Here is a 7,500-nt window from a genome sequence, read left to right on the forward strand (position 1 = left end):
ACACACACACACACATCACCTGAGAGACACACACACACACACATCACCTGAGAGACACACACACACACACACATCACCTGAGACACACACACACACACACACACACACACATCACCTGAGACACACACACACACACACACACATCACCTGAGACACACACATCACCTGAGACACACACACACACACACACACACACATCACCTGAGAGACACACACACACATCACCTGAGAGACACACACACACACACACACACACACATCACCTGAGAGACACACACACACACATCACCTGAGAGACACACACACACACACACACAGACACATCACCTGAGAGACACACACACACACACACATCACCTGAGACACACACACACACACACACAGACGACACTCTCTCTCTCTCACCTGCAGCTGAACTTTGATTCTTTGATTCAACAGACTCTTTCTTTCTTTTGTTTTTTCTGTGAATTTATTTTATTTGAATGGAATCGGTTTATGTGCAAACATGTGATGAAGAATGTCTCATGTCTGAACTGAATCGGTCAGGGTTTCTCGTCTCTGCGCTGCGTCTGGTTTCGGGTCTCTCCGGGCCGAACTTTACCAGCACATCATTTGTCTGAACGTCATTTGCAATTTTCCAAAAGTTCTTTCTGAACAGGACGGCTCTGTGAAACACATCTGCAACAAATACCTGTTTGGGAATTAAACAGAACCGTCCCGACTGGATTCCACATGGCAGAAACACGCAGCCGGCGGTAGCTGCAGCGCTGGGTGATATTAGTGCAGCGAAACACACACATGTTCCAGATCTATTCTGCAGAAGCTGCTATAATCAGCTCTAATTGACTTCCCTGCTAAACGTGTTTCTAACTGGCCATCTGGACTCAAACACCAGGCCCATCATGCACCTCTCGCCAACCAACACCACACGTCTTCTCCAGCGTCGGGTCAGTGACGTGCTGTCGATTAGCACAGACAGAAATCTCCATGAGTTTCTACACTAAAGCTCTGCACAAACACGGGATATTTCTTTGAGGTGAACTCTTCAGTATTAGATCTGTGAAGTGTCTCAATCACCTTCAGTGCTGCTGAAACTGCTCTGGATGAAGGAACCGCTGGCTTTGTTACTCACTGCATGCAAACAGCTTCACGGATCGTCACTTCACATGCCTTTCTGTGCAAACATCACGTGAAGGCCACGAGGTTGACTCAGTGAGCAACTGAATATGACGTTAGTCAGGATTGCTGAGTGATTCCGTCACAGACTCATGTGATTATACTTTCAAACCTCTGCTGTCTTACAGATGCAGTTACAGTGCTGCACACTCGTCTAAAGCATTTTAAATTAAATATGGCATCTCTGACTCAGGTCTATTAGATTTACATGAAACATGCTCACACAGGTATCACAGATCAGAGCTTTAACACATGAACCTCGGCCAAACACAAACTCACACTCGCTCTGAGCTTCAGCCGTGTGTATCTCAGACTCGAGATCTCATTCAGACACTGACCGTGACCCCGTCCCGGAGCTTGAGGATGCACTCCATGGTGTTGATGGTGATGACCACGGGCTCCGAGCTCAGTTTGGTCCAGGGCACGTGGATGCGCAGCTCGTGGATGTGGCCGCTCAGGAAGGTGAAGGGCAGCTTGAGCTCCTGCAAACACACACACACACACACACACACCAGACGTCAGCAATTCAACACTCACAATCAAACAGAACCAATTCACAACAGCTTCAAACGCTTCCCGAGGCGTCCTGACAGGATTCCGGAGTGGCTTTAATTGAAGATCACTAGAGAAAGTTTAACTCCCGCTCGGGACGACGCAAGCTGCTTCTAATAATATCCTGAATCTAACTCAGAGAGTGTGTGCGGAGCCAAACATTCACACAACATGACACACTGATCCCTTCCAGATATTACAACTGCAAGAGCTCAGTGTTGCCCAAATAAGAACTATGAAAGAAAAGAAATCTGTATGTGAGAGCTGAGAAACATCCACAAACATCCACTTCAGAAACACTGACCGCTCTGAAGAAACAACATGACAACACTCGAGGACTCATTTCAAGTTTAAAAAATAGATAAATGTGGGCTGTGTTCAAGTCTGTTCACAGTCACGCAGCGGAGATAAAGTTCATGTTAGCGGTTGATTTACACTAAATGTCCAGGCAGATTAAAGTTTGATCCATACTCATTCTGAATATGATTATTTATTTTTTGTAAACTGATGCAGAATGATTTCAGAATCAACTGACCCTTTACTACTGACCAATCCTACCTTAGCAACTGTTTCCAAGCTGTTGCTTATTCAAATGCAAGTCTATGAATGCAATGATAAACATTTTCAAAAACGAAACACAAAGATGTGACGTTACTCTCCAAACCTTCAACCATCACACACTGAAAGGAAACTTACACGAACAAACTACTTCCAGTAAACCATGACTGAAATCTCAGGAGATATTACTAGACACCCAAACCATCTGTGTGTGCACCTGATCATCTCTCTTCTGAGTGTTAAACACAATCTAACACATATAGACAACTTCACTGTACATTAATAAATATATAATCATAATATATGACATAAATACTATTATAAACTAGGTTAGTGGATCATTCAGTAGCAAAAAAGTAATGAGTAAGCAGCATATGGTCGATTAGACAACAAGAAAGGATGTTAATAATCTTTCATTGGCAAGAGTATTCTAACATGGAAGTCTCCACTAAAGAGCGGCACAGAGCACTTCTGCACATCCTGAGCGCAGAATGATGAGCTTGAAGCATCACAGAGACACAGCACAGATCTGCACAGAGATGATTCTGATGTGTAGTATATTATAGCTGTGTGAGAGTTTAGAGCCTTTTCTTTTAACAGTTTTTAGTCACTGTGTGCATGAAGCACAACTCACAGTGCTCTGTACTCTGGTGTAGTGATCTCTAACCGACACACGGTAGAAGGTTTCATGCTTTAGAAACAGCACTAAACTCCAGCTAGATAAAGTCCTTTCATGCAAAACCTCTGGTGTTTCTCTACAGATCAAGAATAATAATAGGAACAGAGAATCACCTTCCAGAGTTTCCTCGTTTTGACTGTCGTAACTGAACACAACACAGTTTGAACCAAGGATGACAGAGAGATAAATATTGATCTGTACCTCACATTAAACTATGGAACAGCTTCACAATCACACAGAATAGGTTACGCACTATATGGGATCTGGAAACCTGATCTTACTATAGATACTGATCCTGAGTATCCTCAGTATGGGATCAGCACAGATCTAGATATTACAGATGTCTCAGATGTTCTGGCAGTACATTATTTTCCAGAGGAATACATATAAAGTGTGATGGAAAATGTCCAGATCCTTCAGTCAGAATGATTTGTTTCAGTCCTTCTGGGTGGCAGATCCCCAAACCAGAAGTGCCGCCATGTTTTAAAATGCAGTAAAGCTCCTTCAGAAAAGGCAGACAGAAGGAAAGCTGTGGTTGATGCTGTGACGGTCTCTCACCTGCTCCAGAACGTCCAGTCTCAGGTCCAGTTTGCTCAGAACCACGTCTCCTCCCCATAACGACAGCTGCAGGTCCGACGGCTTCAGGTTCTTAATGTAGCGGTTCACATAACTCATCAAGAGAGGAGAAACATAGGACTCCAGCATCCTGACATCCCGTCACACCTGCACACACACACACACACACACACACACACACAGAGAGAGAGAGAGAGAGAGAGAGAGAGAGAGAGAGAGAGAGAGAGAGAGAGACACACACACACACACAGAGAGAGAGAGACACACACACACACACACACACACACAGAGAGACACACACACACACACACAGAGAGAGAGAGACACACACACACACACACACACACACACACAGAGAGAGACACACACACACAGAGAGAGAGAGACACACACACACACACACACACACACACACACACACAGAGAGAGAGAGACACACACAAAGAGAGAGTTATATAACTGTAGAAATGAATCTTGATTTCTAATAGATCATCTCTGAAAGCACTGATCAGCTTTCCTCCACTCAGAATATTCAACAGAACGTATGAATGATAATGAACTTTATCTGAACAGATCTGAGCAGCAGGTGCTGTAACACTGAGGTCTCCAGGTGTACATAATAAAAGTCTGAGCATATATATATATATATATATATATATATATATATATATATATATATATATAAACTTTATTTATATAGTGCTTTATACAACACTGATCGTGTCAAAGCAGCTTTTCAGAGTCACACAGGAAAACAGATTGTCAGTAAAGCAAGAAGACAGTAACAGAGTCAGATCATTTATGATTCAGTAATTCATCATCCAGTTCAGCTCTCTTCAATAGTGTCTGTGCAATCAGTCCAGTGTCCCCAACTAAACAAGACCAAAGCTCCTTGGTGACATCAGTTCTCCTCTGACCAGACCAAACTACGGTGTGGTTTAATTCCAGTCTGCAGCACCGGTCAGATTGAGCAGAGGACTCTTCTAGTTCACCTGTTATTAGCAAATGTTAACTGTACTTTGATGTAGTTTCTGCCTCAGTCTCTGACACCGCTCGTCACTGTCAAAATGACTGATGTGGCCAATCAAATTAAAGGGGCGGGGTTATACTGACGCTTCAGATTTAACGGTCAAAGCGCGTGATGTAAGATTAATATTTTTAGTTTTACATAATAATCTGAAATAACCGACTGTAATATTAAGCGAAACTACTCAACTTTTGACAAATTCCGCCGTTTTAAATAAAAAAATAATTATATATAATATATATATATATATATATATATATATATATATATATATATATATATATACGTAATTCATGCAATGTAATTCTTAGACCAGACAAGAAACTTTAAATGCCAGTTTTCAGCATATTACACAAAAGATTAAGATTGAATGTGTGCATATTGTGAATTAATTCGTGATATTGGGTACCTGTTCTTCTGGTATCATTTCAGTAAATTCACTTTAAAGTGTAAGAGTTATAACGCTCACTCCTCCATCAGGACAGTCATTAAAATCGTTCACTTTTTAATTAATTTTAGCTCTTCAACCATTTTATGTGTTCTTATTTTTAATCATTACTTTAAATTTCTTCGAGCTGTGTATTTTGATATCCCTGTGTCTGCTAAAGAAGTTAAAGAGAGAATTCAGCTGAAAATGACAGCAACCCGCGTGAAACATTACAGATTTCTGACAGAAATTAAAAACACGAACTGTGCCAAAAACACATATTGTATTACAAGTTATTAGAGGCTTTGTTCAGAAGTTATTAAAGCGTGGGCCTTGATTTGACTGAGTGAGAGAGCGATTACTGCATTCGCGCATCACTGTGTTTACTTTCCTCACCGACACTCTTAAGCTCAGGTTTATCGCTGTTTCTAAAGCTGTCATTATCAACATGAACATCACACGACACACTCGTGTCACACACTCACAAACACATAAACACTTACAGCTTCACCGACGCGTCAGACTCCTACAGAAACACAAACACAAGCAGCGTCCATCACTTCCGCATACACAACGCCTCAGCGTCGATACGTCACTTCCGGCACAGGGCTGACGCGAAGCAGACGTGAGCGCTCGCGTCATAGCAGTTTGAGTTAAATAACATTTTTGTCAGTTTCTTTCAAATACAAACGACAATGCTTAGATGACCGACGGACATAAAAAGTTTAATTAAGTCTTTAAACTTTAAGTTTTATCATTAATGTTACCTGCGTTTCGCGTTCTGCATGAATGGACCCTAATTATCACGATCCATTAAATATCACTCTTTCTAAACACCGAGCATATATTAATAATTGTTATTTAGACACTGACAGTGCGTTATTAATCAGGATCTGTGTGAACGCTTTAGTTTGAGGCTTTACTCTTTATTGAGAGATAAATGAAGAGATGCGAGACTGAAATAAACTGTTTGTGTTTATTAGCTTAAATATACACTTTAATCTGTAAATACTGACAATACACTGACTATAGACACGCTTCTACTGTATTAGTAAATACTGACAATATGTAGCCTACTTAATATAATGATAGCTACTTGTTATTATCATCATAAACACTAACTCCCCATTATTAGATGATTTACAAATACTGTCCGTTGATTTACAGTCATAATCAATAAATGCACATTATTTTCCCACGGAATCGTGTGTTACATGATCGGAGTCTATTTAAAACAGTTCATTCAGATTTGCTCTATTTTTGTCTTCTTCCTTTGAGATTTGTCTTTGTGGAATATTTTATCACAGGCCTTTGATGGGAATCATTTCAGTTTCCTGTTCCAAAATAGTTCGTCTTCGTGTTGTATTTATAGGATTACCCGATTGCGTCGTTTATTCGAAAGGATCAGAAGAGCTCTACAAATTAATGTGCTATTCATTTCAAGAGTTTAATTTTACGGGCTCATAATTTACCCGTGCCACTGATGATTTATTATATTTACGATGTTCAAGATTAGCCTACCTTTTTTTTTTTTCGATGTGCCTTTTCTAACGATCTTCCAAAACACGTCCGTCTTCTTTTTCCGTTTCTGCAGCTTTGCTTTCCACATTATTCACTTTTTTAAATAGAATAACAATTATATTTATATAGTGAACTATTTAGGCTACACAATATATTTATTCACATTGTATTTTTTTAGATGAAAGCATGAATATGTTTGTACTGTCTGTCCACTTTACACCTTAAATGAGAGATTTGATCAATGTTTGTTTGTTTTCTGTTTAATGATCGGCTCAAACAGCAGAAATCATCTCGAAGCCAAACTCCACAGTAGTTCAGTTCACATGCAAAGAAAACTAAATTAAATCGACAGTTACACTTTTAGTGATGTAACTAACACAGAAAGTCCAGACAGCTAAATATTATAGTATATTATAATACAATATTTGTACACATTGATAGTTTTTATTGTAAATGTTCTATTCGTCTGAAAGCTCAGCAGCCAATAGTTCTGCAGGACACTGCTGACATTCATATATATATATATATATATATATATATATATATATATATATATATATATATATAATTATTAAAATTATATAACCATGTCGGGACATTTAATTCTAATAAAATAAAAGATTATTATTACAAAATGTAAAAAGGGGAACATTTGAAGTTTGTTTTTTTTACACAAAAGTCCAGTCGCCGTTTGAAAAAAGATAGCTCTTTTATTAAAGCAGAATTGTGTCCGTCTCTTCTTAATCATATTTTATTGTCTTTGACTCAAATATAGTGGATTAATCCTGTGCTCGTGTGAGGAGATCAGCCGCTTTATTTACACGATGAATTCTCCCAGATGTGAACACAGATCGAAACGCGTTGAGTTCAGATGCAGGTGATAATAAAAATAACAATAAAAACTTTATTTACATGAGTTCACAGAGTCTGTTTGGGTGCAAGCGAGTCCATCAAACATGAGTCCGCCTGAACAGAGTGTCGAGA

The 7,500-nt window shown here is 39.5% G+C and overlaps 2 protein-coding genes across 5 annotated transcripts in view; one reads left to right on the top strand and one right to left on the bottom strand.

The window, feature by feature from the left end:
- Window positions 1-7,500, bottom strand: part of LOC128028897 (protein odd-skipped-related 2-like) — a 62,825-nt gene that overhangs the window by 52,602 nt on the left and 2,723 nt on the right. For 2 of the 4 annotated variants that reach the window (XM_052616221.1, XM_052616218.1), the window contains exon 4: window positions 6,770-7,500. This exon is cut by the window's right edge. The exons of the other annotated variants lie outside the window; for them this stretch is intronic. The gene's annotated coding sequence lies outside the window, so the exon portion shown is untranslated. Of the gene's footprint in view, window positions 1-6,769 lie in introns of those variants that run through there. 4 annotated transcript variants of the gene reach the window in all.
- LOC128028896 (serum response factor-like) overlaps window positions 1-7,500 on the top strand; it is a 190,813-nt gene that overhangs the window by 19,979 nt on the left and 163,334 nt on the right. The window lies entirely within an intron of this gene.

Source organism: Carassius gibelio, chromosome A15, assembly GCF_023724105.1.
Source record: "Carassius gibelio isolate Cgi1373 ecotype wild population from Czech Republic chromosome A15, carGib1.2-hapl.c, whole genome shotgun sequence".
Classification (NCBI taxonomy): Eukaryota; Metazoa; Chordata; class Actinopteri; order Cypriniformes; family Cyprinidae; genus Carassius; species Carassius gibelio.